Source organism: Taudactylus pleione, unplaced genomic scaffold (genome assembly GCF_031769625.1).
Source record: "Taudactylus pleione unplaced genomic scaffold, aTauple2 ptg000699l, whole genome shotgun sequence".
In the NCBI taxonomy this organism is placed as follows: Eukaryota; Metazoa; Chordata; class Amphibia; order Anura; family Myobatrachidae; genus Taudactylus; species Taudactylus pleione.
In genome coordinates, this window is record NW_028285101.1 from 1,447,004 (window position 1) to 1,466,602 (window position 19,599).

The 19,599-nt window shown below is 43.3% G+C and overlaps 1 protein-coding gene across 9 annotated transcripts in view; it reads left to right on the top strand.

The window, feature by feature from the left end:
* ZMIZ1 (zinc finger MIZ-type containing 1) overlaps positions 1-19,599 on the top strand; it is a 331,397-nt gene that overhangs the window by 205,399 nt on the left and 106,399 nt on the right. For all 9 annotated transcript variants that reach the window (XM_088456355.1, XM_088456361.1, XM_088456362.1 and 6 more), the window contains one exon: positions 18,421-18,519. The gene's annotated coding sequence lies outside the window, so the exon portion shown is untranslated. The remainder of the gene's footprint in view (positions 1-18,420; positions 18,520-19,599) is intronic.

A 19,599-nucleotide genomic window follows, 5' to 3' on the forward strand; every position in this document is an offset into this window, starting at 1 on the left:
CTTCTCCTAGCTGGCCTCCCAGTCTCTCACCTCTCTCCACTACAATCTGTTCTCAATGCTGCTGCTCGACTCATCTTCCTCTCCAGACGTTCTATATCTGCTTCCCCTCTCCTTCAAGCCCTACACTGGCTCCCCTTCCCCTTCAGATGCCAATTCAAGGTTCTTACATTCACCTACAAAGCCCTCACCAAATCCTCTCCCGCATACATTTCTGACCTTCTCTCCCTTCACACTCCCACCCGCCCACTTCGCTCAACTAATGCATGCCGCCTCTCTTGCCAACTGATTACTTCCTCCCACTCCCGCATCCGAGATTTTGCCCGTGCTGCTCCCTACCTTTGGAATGCTCTCCCTCTCCCTATCAGACTCTCCACCTCTCTACAAATCTTCAAACGGGCTCTCAAGACCCACTACTTCATCAAGGCCTTCCAGCACTCCTCCTAACCCACCTCATGCTCTTTCCTTCCTATCTTCCCCTTCTGTGTCACGCCTGTCTGTCTGCCCCTCCCCTTAGAATGTAAGCTCTCATGAGCAGGGACCTCTTCCCTCATGTGCTTCTCTTTACATTTTCTTCTACTCTCTACTCCCCATTAGGGCACCTAACACGGGACCGCCAACTCCCGGCAGCTTATTGTGAGTGCTTTAATCACTATTTCAGCAATGTATATAAGTTGTGTCCCTGTCCTGCACTGTAATGTACTGTAAGTTACTTGTTTCTTGTTCACTTATTAGTTCTATGTACTATGTAAGGCGCTGCGGAACACTTGTGGCGCCATATAAATAAAGGATAATAATAATAATACAACCACAGTTCGATTTACTTCAGCTGATCCAACTCTTAAGATGGGTACAAACTGTACAATTTTTACTTAAGATGATTAAAACCTGAACTATCTGAAGACCTGTCAGCAGGTCGGTCGTCAGCGCATACACACTGCAAAATGTTTATGATATCGTGACCCCGACTTATCGCATCTTATGAGCATCCTAGAAGATGTGATCAAGCGATCAGACCAATTTATCCTCTGTCAGGTCATAAAATTCTCAGGTGATCTGACAGATAATTGTACAGTGTGTAGCCAGCTTTATTTGTGTTTTTAATCATTGTTATCGGCTAATTTATGCAAATTATATCCGATTTCTTTCCCTTACTATTTCTTTATCTTGTAATCTGATGCTTTTATTCTGTAATGTAACTAGAGATTTGTTACCAAGTGTTACTGATATTTTTTAACCATTTAGTTTGATTCAGTCAGCAACACTTGCTAATTTTTGCCTCAGTTATTGCTCTCAGTTAAGATAGCTGTCCACCTTAGTACAATGTGTCTTCGCAAGTGGTACTTGGATGGCCCCCACCACACATAAAACCGCTGTTTACTGATTGCAGCAGGTATCAGGAGGAGCAGAGACCTTTAATTGCGGTTTCTACACCTGGGTGGTATTTCATTCTTGTCTGCAGGAGGTGTGTAACGAATACTGCACTTGATTGGACAGGAACTATAGCCTATCCAGTACACATCACCTGCTGTATCTGTAAGAAAGGAAACTGCTTTGGTCATTCTCCCAGGCTAATAGTTTTGGCATCCCTGGACCTGTCTAGAGAGCCTGCTTGCCAAAGGTGAGCATATTTTAGCTAAGTGAAAAGTTTCTAGACTTGAAGTGAAGATATTTTAGACAGACTGTTCCCACTTGGGCAGCATATTGTTTCTTCTTCGGGTTCCATAGGGTCCACAGGATGTACCTTGGGGTATGTAGTTGGATCGCATCCAATGCACCAAACAGCAAAGCTTTGGAGCTCCTAGCATGCACTGGTCCTCCTCACTATACACCCCAGCCACAGGCATTCAGTTTTTTTGTTTGGTGCCCAGCAAGGCGCACCTGTTATAACAGCGGGACTGCTAGGCAGTTTTAGGCTTTTTCTTTTATGTTTTACCTCCAGTTTTCTAAACTTCAGAGTTTATCGGTACAAGGCGCTGTGAAAGATGCTGGCATCACGACTCCTACCTCCGCCGACGCCGAAACACAAGCACCGCTATATGCCGTGAGCTTCTCTGCATTGCTGGCAGCTTAATGCTGAGGTCCGGAATTGCAGTAGGGTCATGGAGATGTCAGGTAAGCGATTCCTCTCGGGGAATTGTGCGCAAAGCAATCCCCTGCCTACAGTGTTGAGATGCATCGGAAGCAGCTGCAGGTGATGGCCTCGTCTAACGTGTCCTCACTAAGGCGGCCGGGGCCATATCATCTGTCGCCGGGGACGGGTGGTAAGACTCACTAGAGTGCACTAGTCAGCGTCTTACTACTGTGAGGTCAGCGTACCCGGCCATCAAAACCGCAGCCTAGGGGAGATAGACGCTCCCCTGGCCTCTCCTCCCCCCCAGATGCAACTTCCGGGTACGGATTCCCGCGTCTAGCTTGCTATAATTTACCACCTCGTGTGTGAGACGCGCGCAGTTTAGTGTTTGTCCATGCACTGCTGTAGCGGTTGGCTCAGAGGTTTTGTCTGTCTCTCTATATACCTCTCCCTTGGGTTTGGCATATAGCACACTGTATATCCTACCATCACCCCTCTGGTGCTGGTCAGTTGATCCAGAGTCCATATTGCTGTAGCAATTATGCGTATTTATGCATTGTATGTGACTGTATGCTAGCTCCTATGTGTACACTGCCTATTTTTTTCTAACCTATCGGGTACATCTATCACTGTGTTTCTCCTCATCCCTCTGAAGGTGTGTAGGGTGTTTCATTGATACACATTGTATTGATTCTGTATACCTTATACCATTTATACATTTTGTGATGTCTGAAGGTAAAGGTGAGGATGGGAGCCCTCCAGTGCTTATATCCTGTAAGTCCTGTTCTGCAGGCCTGTCTGACCAGCATGTTAACCAGAATGGGTTCTGTAATAACTGTTGCAAATAGCTATCGAATATATCTGGTACACCTGCACCAGAATCATCTTGGATGGCCATCACACCTGAGGTTTTCTCCTATTTAATGGGTAAAGCCATGGAGGTACGGGCTCCAGCTGCTGTAGTGCCTCATGCTATGGAGTACTCACAGCATACACATCATCCTTTGTGTTCGCCCCCCATGAATCCCTGTTGGGTTAATTCTGCTGCTCACTCTAGCCAGAGTATAGGAGCGTTTTAAGAGAGGAGGGGGCCCGTGTGCACTCCTCGTGCGGGGCCCCCTCCTCTCTCCCTGGCAAACTGACGCGACTGGCCAGCCACCGGAGAATTAGTAGACTCCGGGCACACACGCATGCGCAGAATGCCGGAAAAATGGCTGCGGCGCCCATTTTCTGGCGTTCTGTAGACTCCGGGCACACTCTAGTGCCCGGAGTTTACTGCGCATGCGCAGAACACTAGAAAATGGCCGCGGTGGCCATTTTTCCGATGCTCTGAGCAGCAGTTACACTCGACGCGGGACCTCGGACAGGTAAGTTATAAAAAAATATGAGTGCAGTGGGTGCGGTGCGGGGCCCCCCTGGACCCGGGGGCCCGTGTGCCCCGCACACACTGCACCCATTATAGATACGCCACTGCCAGAGTATACTACTGTCATCAGCCTCTCCGCAGGTGAATAGACCAGTGGTAGTAAAGAAGCAGGGGCATAAAAGAGGTTCTCGTCATGTGTTGCCTCAGGAGTCTGACTCATCCTCCTCATCAGATAATGATTCTCAGAGTTCTGGGTCTTTCTCAGTGAAAGAAGAATATCAATCCCTTTTGGATGTTCCCTCTCTAGTAAGAGCGGTGAGATGTGTCATCAATGTAGAGGAAGAGGAGATTGCTCTGACATCTAAGGAGGTATTCTTTAGACATCAGGTGGTGACTAAGGTTTATTTCCCTCAGCCGGGGCAGTTGACAAATCTCATGTCTTAAGCATGGGATACTCCTAGTAAGCATTTTCATGCCACAAGGAATGTAACCTCTCGGTACCCATTTGCACCAGGAGCATGTAATAAATGGGAGGTTCCCCCAACGATAAATGCTCATGTGACAAAATTAATCAGGAGTGCTACATTACCTATTCCTGCAGCATCCTCTTTAAAAGAGGTTACAGATAGAAAGATTGATAATCACTTGAAATCAATGTTTTCACTATCTGGGGCTGTTGCCAGACCGGCTACAGCTGTAGCCTGGGTGGCCAAGGCTATGTAGGATTGGACGAGGTCTCTGGAGGAGACTATAGTTGATCCAACAAAAGAGCAGCAGTCTCTACTTGGCCAGATGCAGGACACGGCTGTGTATTTGGGGGAAACGGGGATTGACGTAGGCATCCTGGCTTCTAGGGTCTCGGCTAACTCGGTGGCAGACCGAAGAACCCTTTGACTAAAGACCTGGAAAGCAGATCCAGGGTCTAAAAAGGCTCTGGAATATTTGCCATTCACAGGGAAGGTGCTGTTTTTAACTGGGTTGGATGACATAATGACCTCGTTGGCAACACCGAAGTCTGCTGAATTGCCATCTACGTCTACTTCTAGAAGGCAGTCTTCATCTACTTCTAGAAGGCAGTCTTCAAACAGTCCTCGGCCAGACAGGGTCAGTCTCACAGGAAACCACAGGCCAACAAATCTTGGTCAACCAAGTGCCCGGCTTCCAAGTCAGACGGTAATCTTACTGTCTGATGGGATGGACCTCCCCCTGGAGGATTTCAGGGTTGGAGGCCGACTTTTACAGTTCTCCCAGGCCTGGCAGTGGACAACTATGGATGCCTGGATGCGAGAACTGGTCTCTCTGGGTTATGCCATTACATTCCTAAGGCATCCCCTTCAGAGGTTGGTTTGTTACAAACCTTCCCGCAGACCCGGTGAGAGTTTTGGCCTACCTGGAGTCTGTTGGAGCCCTCCTGGAGTCAGAAGTCATATTCCCCGTCCCTGTGACGCAACATGGAAAGGGTTATTAATCAAATGTATTTTTGATTCTAAAACCCAATGGGTCGCATCGCCCTATCCTGAATCTAAAGTCTCAACAGATTCATCCATGTGCCCAAATTCCGTATGGAAACTCTATGGTTACTTATGCTAGTGATGGAGCCTGGGGACTTCATGGTCTCTCTGGACATACAGGATGCATATCTGCATGTCCAGATTTGCAAGATCCCACCAGGCCTTTCTCAGGTTTGCGGTGGATGCAACTCTACCAGCTTCAGGCTCTACCCTTCACCTGGCAACAGCCCCTCGGGTGTTTACCAAGATAATGGCAGTCATGATGGCGCGTCTCATGCGACAGGGAGTCAGGATACTACCATATCTAGATGACCTCCTGATATTGGCACAGTCTCAGGAGATGTTACAATGTTATCTACGGATGACCATTGTCTACCTACAGAAACACAGCTGGGTAATAAACTGAAAAAAGTATTTTCTTTCTCCAACTCAGCGCATAGTGCACTTGGGGATGCTGCTGGACTCTCTGGAACAGAGGGTTCTTCTACCAGAGGACGAGATTGTAGCACTACAGTCTTGTGTGCACAATCTACTTTGCAAGCAAACCGTGTCAGTTCCCTTGGCTATGCAGATACTGGGCTCCATGGTACCCACATTCCACTCCAGGTCCCTACAGCTGTGGATTGTGGCCCAGTGGGATGGTCAGCATCATCGGATAAAGCATCAGATGATTCGCATCTCACCAGAGGTTCGGCTGCTTGGTGGCTGGAGATGACTCATGTAGACAAGGGGGTCGTCTGTTATGGATCCCGGAATGGGTACTCCTCACCACGGACATGAGGATGGGGAGCAGTGACGGGTCGTCACACCTTTCAGGGAAGGTGAACAGAGCAAGAAAGTCACCTACCAATAAATATATTGGAGCTTCAGGCAGTGCACAAAGCACTTATTCTGATGCAGGGCTTTCTTCAATGCAGGCCTGTATAGGTTCAGTCCAACAATGCGACAGCAGTGGCCTACATAAATCATCAAGGATGCACATGAAGTCCGGCAGCCATGAAGGAAGTGGAAATGATTCTGCTGTGGGCAGAGGTCCATCTTCCGTCGATCTCTGCAATTTTCATCCCAGGTGTTCTCAACTGGGAAGAGGACTTCCTCAGCCACCTTCATGGACGCTCTGGCGGTGAGATAGAACTTCAGGTTGGCGTGCCTGTTTTCTCCAATCTCCCTCCTTTCAAGAGTCATCAGAAAGTTCAAACAGGAGGGCAGCAGGATGATAGTAATAGCTTCTGCCTGGACCAGGAGGCATTGGTCCTCCGATCTGACACGTCTATCTATAGACAGTCCACTGCCTCTATGGCAGGATCTGCTAATGCCTGGTCCTTGTCTTTACCAGGATTTACCTCGGCTGGCTTTGACGGCATGGCTCTTGAATCGTCAGTCTTGAGGGCCAAGGGTTTTTCTGCTTCTGTGTTTCAGACGATGCTGAGAGCAAGAAAGCCGGCTTTTCTTCGCATCTATCACAGAATTTGGCATTAATTTTTTTCTGTAGTGTTCCCATAGAAAATATGACCCTAAGGTGTTCAAGGTAGCAAGAATACTAGCTTTTTTGCAGGCGGGATTAGACTTAGGTCTTCGCCTGGCTACCTTGAGCGTCCAAGTGTCTGCTTTGACAGTTTGGTTTCAGTGCAGGATTGCCCCTCTGCCAGATGTTAGAACATTCTTCCAGGGGGTTCTTCAGCTACAACCTCCATTTCTCCCATCGGTGGCACCGTGGGATTTGTCCTTGGTTCTCAGGGCTCTCCAGATGCATCCCTTTGAACCCTTGGATAAGGTGGACTTAAGATGGCTGACAGCGAAGACTCTTTTTCTCCTCACCATCTCTTCAGCTTGTAGAGTTTCTGACTTGGCAGCACTGTCATGTCGCTCACCATATCTGATTTTTCATCAAGATAGAGCTGTCCTCCGTACCAAGGAGGGCTACCACCCTAAGGTTATTTCCCGTTTTAACATAAATGAGAAAATTGTAGTCCCGACCTTTGTCTTCAGGCCTGTCTACAGATGAAGCTTCCTTCGATGTGGTTCGAGTTCTTTGCTTTTACGTGGATCATACCAGCTCCATGAGGAAATCTGAGTCTCTCTTTGTGCTATATGGATTTCACAAAAGAGGCTGGCCAGCAAATAAACAGACGTTGGCTCGCTGGCTTCGTATGACAATTTATCAAGTCTATATACACAGGCTGTCTCCCTGTTCCTAACAAGGTGACAGCACATTACACTCGGTCAGTTGGACCATCGTGGGCGGTAAGACATGGCGTCTCGGCTGAACAGCTTTGTAAGATACGTTTATCAAATTCTACTCATTTGATACTGCCTCCCAGGATGCTTTCTTTGGGTGGCGGATTCTCCTCTCTGTGCAGGAGCGTCCCCACCCGTAAGGGAACTGCTTTAGGACGTCCCCAAGGTAGATCCTGTGGACCCTATGGAACCCGAAGAAGAAATACAGAATTATGGTATAACATACCTTTGATTCCTTTTCTTCAAGGTCCACAGGGCACCCACTCTGGGATCTGTTCTTTTATGCGTTTTTTCACAGATTCCCTCTTCGCATGTTGTGTTTTTTGTGCAATTTTTCTTCCTTCTCCACTCTCCGTCTCTTGCCGAAAGGCTTGGTTACAAACTGAATGCCTGTGGCTGGGGACGGGGTATGTAGTGAAGTGGTCCACTGCATGCTGGGAGCTCCAAAGCTTTGCTGTTTGGTGCATTGGATTCGATCCAATTACATACCCCATGGTAGATCCTGTGGACCTCGAAGAAAAGGAATTATCAAAGGTATGTTATACCACAATTCTGTATTTCTATGGACAAAAGACTTCATACCGTAACCTGATAATAAAGTTAAAATGGCATCAAGGTTAAAAATCAATCAACATCAGTGTTGTGTTTCTGGGGCTAAATCACACATTTATTAACAGACAATTTTTTATTTTATTTTTTAAATTAGTAAATATGTGATTTAGCCCCAGGAATACAACATTGATGTTCATCGATTTTAAATCAATCAAAATAGATTAAAATCAAACTTTAGTACATTCTGGGTTGCGTTTTATAGGGTTTTTGTATTTGTGGTGTTTAATTTTGTGTATTTAATGCATGTAAAGGGGCCTGGCGCTAGAATCCATTATTTACATGTGTTTTTACATTACCCATTGGATTAGTTACCTGCCTTATGATGAGATGGTATTTATTTGGGAATGCTACTACTTTCAAATCTTGTGACTACCACAGGTTGAAAAGCCTACAGCGAGCTGTAAAGCGCACGTAAAAGTATATGAAACACATTTGCTAGTGTTAAGAACATATGTAAAACATTTAAGCATCTTACCTATTAGAGAGACTCCAACCATTTTCAAAGCAATGGCTGCCACACAAGTGTGTCCTATGTGTCAACTATGCAAATAAGACCCCATCGTCTATAATCACGTATTTTTCCACTTTATGATCAGTTCACCTTCTGGCGCTTGGGATTTTTTCACTATTTAATGTATGTATGTATATGTGTGTATATATATATATATATATATATATATACACACACGCATTGTACTATATATATATTTATATTTATCCCTTCCCTGCACTTTAGATAAACTATCTGACTCCTATGAATTGTTATATATGGTTTTTTAGTTTTTTTTAAATTATATTAAGTTGTTCGTGCAGCGCCATTTTGTTTCTTTTTTTATTAGCGTTTTCAGTAAAGAGCTGCTACCCTTACTAATTTTTCACTACTTATTTTATTTATTATTCATTTATTTTTTTATTGTTTTAAACATGGATATCTTTTACTAATACCAGATATACAGCACTTTAGTTTTGAAATATATTTAAAAAAAAAACTATTCAGCTCTGAGTATGTTCGTCCAATTAGTCCTCTAATTTTGTGATGTGCATTTTCCTAGCACTGTGGCAACATCAGTGTTAATTGCTACTTCATGGCACTGACTGATCATATTCAGCCCATGTTACAGCATCTATTTCTTGTGGTGTCTTCCAGAATAACAGTGCTCCCGTCCACACAGTACGCGTGGTCTCCTAATGTTATTAATGAGTATAACACTGATGTTATTCATATCTCAAGGCCACTGCAGTTGTCAATCTTCAATTCTGAACACGATCAAGCATTTATGGTTTACTATGGATTGATGCTTGAGAGACTGTCTCCACCATCATCAACCAGGTGTCAGATAAGTGACTTTGTGGGAGATAGATGGTGCTGCCTGCAACCCTTATTCACTATACTAGACATTAGTAGACTCAATGCCAAGGGATGTACAGCCCCACTGGCCACACGTGATGGCTCAACATATGTTAAGTGTCTTTATATTGGCATTTTGGCCTCTACCTCTGCAAGGAGCATAACCTACAGTAGCATAAAGTAGTGATGTGAGTTTCCTGTTGTACTGAAACAAGAAGATCGTGTTATCACCTGCACCTGTGCATGAAACAAAGTTTATACATCAAACAGGTGAACAGAAGAGAAGCGGAATCTGATTGAGGGAATATTGATGTCTGTGTATTGACACCAGTGCCGTGGTGTACGAATTTGTCTTTCCAAGGCATATAATGGAATAAAGATGTGGATATAGTGACATGCTCTACCTTACTCCCTGCCTGCCCCATATCCGCTATGGTGCATTGCACCGGCATCATTCCAGCAGGGTGTGGACAAAATAATGTAAGCATTGGAAGCCAGTGGGCCAAACCTCAGTACAGCAGGCGATAAGTCTAAAGTTAGGCTGATTGGCGCCTGCTCCAGGGATTTGTCCAGCTATGCCATAGAGATCAATATATAAACTAATGTTTGTTTGCACAAGTCCTAACATTTAAGAAAATTTTACCAACTGGTTAGTTGCTAGGTGGCAGACACTTGTTTTCTGCACAGTTAACTATAAAACAGCTTTAAGATTTTTGCACACTGTAGCGCCGGGCCTTCCTCCTCATACAAAATTTAGAACTATTATTTGGTATCAATTCCGCACAGCCTTTGAGAATGGTCATGTTTAGTTATATTGGGTGAAAGAAAATGTGATGCCAGTGAGATGTTCTCCTAATGAGGGTGGCCTCAATTAAGTGCGCACATATATTGTACTCAGTGTGTGGCTCTGTTTGTTCATATACACTGGTGTCCAGAACACGAGCTGAAGCATTAATCAGTCACATGTTTTTATTTCCCCTTTACTTGCGTCTAATTACTTTAGCGTGCATGAAAAGAATGGGATGGCACATGCACATGACAGGCTGCTGGGAAGGGGTTAAAGTTAGGAACAAGTATATGAAAAACAACATTTCCTGTTTGCTGCAGGCTGTAAAGATGGTTGGAGTGGATCCTCTGTTTTCCCCCCTCCCTCTCGCTCTGCTCAGGAAATGTTTGGTCCTCGCTGCTCTGTAAAATAAACCTGCAAAATGATCCAGATGCAACTAACTGGCTCCGCATTGCTAGGCGAGGAATTATATTGTGAAAGATCAGACTCTGAAACCAGCTGTGTTTCTAGAAATGTGTCACATCTACAATCAATTCAGTGACGCTGAGAAGGGAACTGGCCTAACATAGCTACACAGGAACCATTGGTTCTTTCTTGTGCTCAATGGTTTTGTTTGTTTGGCCTGGGAAGAGGTTTTTTTTCATTATTAGTTCAATACAGAGTATTCCTATTCTTTTCTTTATAAAATGAAGTCAAGATTACCAGCTAACTGTGATCTTTTGGGCATGCATTATAAGTCTGGAAGAGTTTGGGGGGTATTATAGATGCTGTGGTAAGCATCTTTGTGTTGACTTCTTACTGTGGAGCCTATCAGATCAGAACAGATGATGAATGGCATGATAGAGCTGTTAGAGGGAATGATCCATCACAGTCTAAAGACCTAGACAAGAACTACGCAATTAAGAATCTGATTGTACTTGACGTGTCTAGGAAGAGGCAAGCTGCCTCTCTAACCTTGCCGTGATAACACTTGCTGAAAGACATTTGAGACGCTAATATGGTTGTCTTGTTCTTTTAGGAACAAAATACACCTGCTCTTAGGGCTGTGTGATGATATAACATTCTGTTCAGGTAGCTTATAATTCATGCAGCATGGTTACTGGTTCTGGAAGCATGGGAAGTCCCCATTATATTATAGTAGAGATACAGAAATACATGGAGCCCGGGGAATATTTCACACAAATGAAGGTGTTGCTTCCATTTGTTATATTTAACACAAAACAGCAGTGCATTGGTAAAGACTAGAAGATATACAAATAAAAACATAGCTTACATAGTAAACATTTAATGGCACAAGGGGGGTACTTGTTAAACTGCTCTAGATGTGTAGATTGGTAAATGGCACTTGATAAAAACATTTATAGCCACAATGAAGTAATCTGTGAACATTTATATACACAAAGGGACACAGGGTTATATAGTAAGAAATTATGTAGTGTGACCTTCATTTACATTGGTTATATATCAGTAATAGATAATAGACTACTGCAAAGTATGCACATGAAATAAAAAGTTTTCATTCTTATTGTCCTTTCCTTCTAAAGAAACTGCATTTTGCACATGAGTGAAATAACACAAATATGTTTGATTAGAATACAGGAAAACACACTGAAGGGAGAAACGCGTGAGGTGATATTGCTGTTTGTACTTGGACAAAGTGAACTTGGTGTGAATTTATTCCTCTGTATTCAATGTGTTAAGAGTATATTAATAGATCTTGAATGAAACCCAGTATGAAACGCTGAAGAACAATGGCTGGATTGGATTTCAAAGTTGGAATAGGAGGGCTAATATGCATTCTAAATAGACATAAGACTGCCAAAGTAGCCATAAAACGGTGTTTATTTTACATTTATTAATATTAAAATAATTTGGTGATTTTGACTGTGACAAGTAATATGGGTTGGGTACGAGAATCCGGACACCGGCGTCCCAAAAGAGTCAAAAATACTGACACATGCCGGTAAGTAGCCTAAACCTAACACAGTGGCGTAACTTCATCCCAGGTGCCCGGAGGCAAGATAAATGTTGGTGCCCCCCCACACCCCAAATTAAAATGTACCACCCCCGCAGCACCTGTGCCTGCTGCCGCCACCCTGCGATGCAGTTCCTTTTATACAATGCCCCCAGTAGTGGTCCTCCTAAGCAGTGCCCTCAGTAGAGGTCCCCCTATGCAGTGCCCGTTTAAGTAGTGCCCCCCAGTAATGGTCCCCCTATGCAGTGCCTCCAGTAGTGGACCCCTATGCAGTTCCTCCAGTTGTGGTCCACCTATGTAGTGTGGGCAGCACAGACTGTGTAATGGTAGCATTACTGCCTCACAGCACTGAGGTCATGGGTTCAATTCTCACCACGGCCCTAACTGTGTGGAGTTTGTATATTCTCCCTGTGCTTGCGTGGGTTTCCTCCGGGTACTCCGGTTTTCTCCCACATTCCAAAAATATACTGGTAGGTTAATTGGCTCCCCACAAAAATTAACCCTAGTGTGTGTGTGCATGTGATAGGGAACATAGAGTGTAAGCTCCACTGGGGCAGGGACTGATGTGAATGGCCAACTATTCTCTGTAAAGCACTGCGGAATATGTGTGCGCTATATAAATAACTGGTAATAAATAATAAAAAATAAATAGTGTCCCCAATAGTAAGGCCCCTGTGATGCCCCCAGTAGTAAAACTGCTGTAGTGCCCCCATATGATGCCCCCAGTAGTAAGGCACCTGTACTGCCCCCAGTAGTAATGCTGCTGTAGTGCCCCCATATGATGCCCCCTGTAGTAAGCCCCCTGTAGTGCCCCCAGTAGTAAGGCCTCTGTAGTGCCCCCAGTAGTAAGCCCCCTGTAATAAGTCCCCAGTAGTAAGACCCCTGTAACGCCCCCAGTAGTAAGCCCCCTGTAATGCCCCCAGTAGTAAGCCCCCTATAATAAGTCCCCAGTAGTAAGGCCTCTGTAGTGCCCCCAGTAGTAAGCCCCCTGTAATAAGTCCCCAGTAGTAAGGCCCCTGTAATGCCCCCAGTAGTAAGCCCCCAGTAGTAAGCCCCCTGTAATAAGTCCCCAGTAGTAAGGCCCCTGTAATGCCCCCAGTAGTAAGCCCCCTGTAATGCCCCCAGTAGTAAGCCCCCTGTAATAAGCCTCTTATAGTGCCCCCCCCCCCCCCGGAACTATGGGAGTGACGTCACTCCCATAGTGCACTAGGGGACCCGTGCCGGGGATGCGACCGCACCCCCTGCACCCTCCGTAGTTACGCCACTGGAGGTGACAATGGAGCCAGGTGCACCCTTCAGGGCTGGCGCCCGGTGGCAAATGACTCCATTGTCTCCGGGAGTTCTGCCACTGCCTACACAGCCGAAACCTAGCTCTCCCCACGCGGCCTATCCCTCCCCCTAGTGCCTAACAATCCCCGTAACCCCAATACTTACTATCGGGATGCTGAATGGGAGCTGGTAATGAGTGCTGATGAGAGATGCAGATCTTGCGCAAAGTCGAGATGGGAGATATTTTGAGATTAGTGAAGAGAAATATGTTGGTATTGTTTGGTTAGCCTTATATGTACACAGAATTATTGTTCTATTGGCTTCGGTGAAATACAGGCAACCATTGTGGCTGGGAACTGACAGAGGAGAGCAATGGAAGATCAACATTTTGCAAGGAAGATCAATCTAGCCTCTGCATTCAAAATAGATTGTAGTTATGGAAGTCTGTAAATGGAAAGACCAGTAAGGAGATGACCTGTAACCAATGCGGGAGATAATGAGTGAATGAATTAATGTTTTGTGTTTGTTTTGTGTGAAATACGAGCCTACTCTGCATGTTTCTTAGATGTAACGGTGATTTGGACACAGATTGATGTGGGGATGAAAAGACAGTTCAGTCAAGGATTGACACCTAGTCAGCGAGCTTGATGGGGTAGGGTTTATTGTTGTCTGGTCGATGAAAATAGAGATGTCAGGTCGGTAATTACAGTTTTTTGAAGGATTGAGTTTGAGGTGGCGAGATGATCATCTGAGATTAAATGGTAGGAAGACATTCAGTAACGATTAGATGATAAGTAAATTTTGGCATCATCTGTATACAGATGCTATAGTACTGAAATCCAAAAAGCAGAGTCGTTTTCCAAGAGAGGTGGTATAGATAGAGATAAGCACAGGACCTAGGGCTGAGCCTTGTGGTGCTTTAACTGATAGAGGAGACGGATCCAGAGAAATGAACATTAGAAGGGGTATATTTACTAAAGTGAGAGTTTTTAGAAATGGAGATGTTGCCCATAGCAACCAATTAGATTCTACTTAACATTTAACTAGCACCTTCTGACAGAGCGCTCTGAATCAGGGCCGTCCTTCTCTTTTTTTAGAGCAGCCTCCTGACCAACCACAGCTATAGCGAGCGGCCAAAAAGATGGTCGCGATGGTCAAGACCATCGCGACCATCGGGCTTGCGACGAGACCCTTGTGGTAGGGTCTCGTTGCTGCAAGCCCTGGAGTGCTTTCGGCTCTATCAGAGCCAAAGGCACTCCCACTGACATCACTTTTGATGTTAGTGGGGCCGGCCCCAGACGGTAGGCGTTCCCATAGGAGCGCCTCGGTCTGGGCAGCCATGCCCCCGGCACGCCCACCAAAGGGGGAGTGCTGTCACTCACCATCGACAGCACACCCCCTTTGGTACGAGACCCATAGTGACAGCTTGGCCGTCGCTATCCGGGTCCGTCGTGCGCATGCGCACTGGGCCAACATCGACCCGCTTGCGAGAGCTCAGCGCTCGCGAGCGGGTCTGAATCAGGCCCGTGTCCTAAATAAATAGCATTTCTATGAGGAGAGTGGTCAACAGTATAAAATGCAGCAAAGAAGTCCAGGAGAATTAGAAGAGAGTTATGGCCTTTAGACTTGGCTGTTATCAAATCATTGACAGCCTTGGTCAGTGCAATCTCTGGAGTGTTGGGAATGAAAGCTGGACTGTAATTTGTCCAGAAAGTTTTCTGAGGTGGGTGTAGGCAAGTCTGTCAAGCAGCTTGTAAATACAAGGGAACAGAGAGATGGGAGGTAATTTGAGAGAGTCAGAACTGTGTTTTACACAGCATGTGTACAGATAGGGATTGAGATTACAGATTTATGGTAAAGCAGCAATAATGCAATTAAATTAGTCCTAGCAAGACTATATAAAAGTAGCAATGCATTTAGAGGGTCACATTGCACAAATTCTTGCATTTTTACACTATTGTGATTTGTTTTCTGTGCTCCATGATTATTAAGTATAATAGATTTCATTTAGGATATGGTCACAGATGCACTCGTGTTAGACTATTCGATCAAAACTAACCCCATTGGCTGTTCATATCAATTGTTCTTTGCCAGAAAATTAAATGCATTATTCTGTTAATTGTTAGTATATAGCATGTAGTAAATGTACTAAAGAACATTCCATAATATACACTGTTTACATATGCTGCAGCCACTGTCTATGCCTGTCGCCCACTGTATATGTTGGTCTTATAGGTCCACCGATACCTATAACTAAACAATAAAATAATAACTTGCTCTTGGTGAGAGAGACTTTTCTGCTAATGGAGAGCCCATGCCCATTACTTTTTACATGCATGGTAAGATGAAGGAGAGAAGGGGCTTTCTGTTAGTTTGAAACAGACAAGCGACAGAAGAAGAAATGAGAATGTTGTTGGACTATTACAGGAAACTGTGCACAGATAGGCGTGTGCAGCACATTTTATTGGGTCGTGCACCCATGAAAATCTAAAATTCCTCTGCCCACTGCATGTATAGCACCACCTACAGGAGGGTATGGGATCTATGAGAACTCAGTAGTGTGTCTAGCACTATTTTATGACCTCAGTCACCCTTTCGTCATCATGTTTCCCCAGTCTCACCCATATCACCATATGCCCATCAATTCCTTCACCTGTGACCTGGCCAGCTGGTTCCTGCACTCTTCTACTTCTCATGCTTCCTCTGCAATTTCCTTCACAGGGAAGAAAGCATTAAATTCCCTGCTCTCAGCAGATATAAATACTGGAACCCTATATTATGCCACACGAGTGCCCCCAATTCTTATTATGCTGTAGAGAAATACCCCAGTCCATATTATGCCAAACAGATGTACCCCCAATTTTGCTGATCAGCATGGACAATTGGACATGGCAGCCAACTTAACCCTGTACAAAATGTGTTTTTCTGTAGCTGGACCCCAGGTAAAATAGTTTCCCTATTATTGTTCCACTCAATCTGAATTTTCCGTTTTCGGTAAAGTCATCTGCACCCCAATTCCAAGTCCACAATTAAAACGCCATTCTAACCATTTGTTTATGTTCTTAAAAATAAACTACAAAAGATTTCCACTGCTGTGGTATATGAGTATATTTACATATTGCAAATCCACTCTTCCTGAAAGGAAATGAATTCTGGAGAAAGGATTTTAAAGTTACATTTATTACACTAACAAAACAAATATATTAATAAACATAAAACACAAGAATCCAGTCAAAACATCATAAATATAATATACAACTGCAAAATGCAATCTGTCAGTTTGTGGATACTTGAATATTATTAGCTCATAGATAATAGTTGAAGCTTCATAGTATTAAGCAAAGGAACTATGGCGTGTAATTTAGCTCACAAATAAGTCAGCCAGCAAGTTAGTTAAGATAGAGTGAGCTCCAATTAGTTAGTAAAAGCATCAAATAGCCCATTTAGGGATAATACAAATGATTCAGGAACAATTGCTATAAATATCAGCTGAACAGGCTCTTTGAAACTTTTATTTCCTTGAAGCCTCCTTGGCATTGAAGCAGCAGTGGAGGATTTCAAACTCAGTTTTTACACTCCACGGGTGCAGGATTGTATACCCAGGTACATGGGTGCACTCACATTGATGTCTGTCTCCGACAGGGGAAAAGTTGGAATGTTAAAAGTTGCACTTGATGAATAGTGACTGAAAAGGTCCATATAACTTAATGGCTCTCCTGGCTGACAGCAGCTTTCATATACAAACAGGCATCGGAGCGTCAACGCGTTTTGGCCATGAGCTATAGACTTTTTCTAGACTTTATATTCTTAAATCCCTTCGTTTATAATATCTAACTAAGGTATGTGTTCACGCACTGAATATTTACTATATTCGTCAAGTGCTGCATCCCATACTCTTGCTAGAAGCATTTATCTCTGTGATTTAACTGGGTCTTTGTGATTTAACTGGGTCCCCTATACTTGAGTATCATTTTTACAGACTCTTTAATAGATGTGGGCTTCTGTTAAGCCTAATCAGCAATTTTTTTTTGTAAATGTATTTTGACTTCTTATGTAGAAGAGTATGACTAAATTAATAGGAGAAGTTTCGCTGGATCTGTTGTGATCTTTTCCGTTAAAGACTGAACGCTGTTCTTGTTAGGATCATGTGCTTCACGTATGCCCGTCAGTCTTTTCTCATATTTGCATAAGGTAAATGCAAGCAAATGATACGCCTCTCATCACTGGTTTGTTTACTTCATTAATAGATTATTTTTAGAGGCTTCAGCAGTGCAGCCATGGAATAGGTATTTGTCTTTTTACCAAGCATTTTGGATGTATGAAAACAGAATGAGAAGTGTATGAAAGATGCATCAAATCTATTGTTATAGCACCTAACGCACACCGACAAGCACACAGGTGTTGGTACACTAAATAGGACTTTAGTAATTTACTTGGCATGTTCAAATAACAGGTGACTAGCTGGTCCTTCATAAATAAACCTTTTCACTGGTCTTTTGAGTAATAAATAAAATGCAATTCATATACCAAGAAAATATGGGACAACCTTTTTGTGTGTGTGTGTTTAAGAGATCAGATCACTGATAGATCGTAATTGTGTGTGTAGAACACAGATTTGAAGATACGCCACCCCAGGACTTTTGGTAGTTTTGTACAAATCTCATAGTAATTATAGGCAATGTTTTATTTATTGACCACAAGTGTCATGAGTGCTGTTGCTCTTATGTTTAAATATTTAGGCACTCTGTTTTCTGGAAGACAGTGACTGTATGATTATGTTTGATCTCATTAGCTGTCAGGGAATTAGAGGAGGTGTTTCTGTCTCCGCTACGCAGCAGAAAGGTGTAAGCAAAGGCTGCCTCCTCTGTTCCCCTGAGCTGTTTCTTGACAATTAAAGCAATGATGCTTCTTAAACTGATACTGTGGCTTGTTTGATAAATGTGTCTTTAAGTCTCAGAGGCTTCTCCCTATCAAGTGCTCATTGAACAGGGTACAGTTGTGTCAACCAGGCCACATGCAAACTCAATTTGTAGCATTGAGATCTTGGAACAAGAATTTTTACTCCCTTTTATTGTTTTGGAGCTGAAATAATTCAGTCATCAGTGCATGGGAATAATCAAACAAGGAAGTCTTCACATCAATACTTTAATTGTGCTTATTTAAAATGATGCTCTGTGTAATAAGATACTCTATAGAATTTCAATTTATTTTATTTTTATATATATATTTTTTTTTTTTTACAGAGTCTTTGTCACTGAAAATTTACCCTTTGGAATGCAACATTGAAACACATAGAAAAATGACTTGCTGAAGAACACACTATGAAGGAATGCATCAGTTTGGTCAGTTAATGCAGTTGTTTCTGTAACCCTGTTATCTCTTATGGTGCTGTCTATATTTGGGCAACTCATGCACACCTACGAGTCTTGATGCCTCTTCTATAATGAATTGAGATATTTGCAGTTAATACAAAAACCTGTTGCACACATTGGTTGTGTAAAAAAAAAAAGATTATCAATCTGGTAACCGATTACCCCTGAGGATCAAAAATATTTGCACTGAAGATGGCGGCCATATGATCTTATGTGGTGGAACCCGGAACCTTGGGTGCAGGGATTGTATATGATGGAAGTGATAACATACTCGATTTTATATGTCCATATTTGTTTAGTTTTGCATGTGTTTTTTTTTTTTATTATTATTATTCTTATGAATGAAATTCTAAAATTTGGAAGAAAAAAAAAAAAATTACGTTCTTCACAGGTATATACTGTGTACTACTATGAAATGTCCTACCATTTCCCTAGCCACAATCTATTACTGTTATTTTTTTTTTTTTATTATTAACTAGATTTATCTATACACTATCACTATGTATAGAAGGAGTCCTTGCCGAGGAGTAGAAATTGGCATAGACGGTTACTCTCGGACATCTTTCCTATATAATATCTCCCAAACAATCTGTCACGTTGATAGTCCTCCCTTCTCTCTTACTAGGCCTGTCGTTCCTCTCCATCTCTTTTTTGCTCTTTTTTTTTTTTTTTTTTTTTGTTTTCTCCCCTCTAAAACTCATCTAAATGGAAAACACATTGTCTTCATTATGTGCCTGTATTGAATGAACCAAGTTGCCATGGAAACAGCCATCTGAGGCCTGGCTGATTCTAGGCCAGTGAATGGGGTATGAGCAAATGCAGCACCTTCCTAACCAGAAGGGAACAATCGCTATTCATTCAAGCCAGGTTTAAGATCGGAAAATCTTGTTAGCAAGAAAAATGTAGATGAGTGTGTCAGCTGTAGAAAATCATCTTGGACTAAAACATCCTGCATTTTATTTATGTTTTCGCTCCTTCATTTCCTAGTGGCGTACATTTGTGTTTATTAGTACTAGTTAGCTATATATATTTTTTTTGGTGGCAATGGGG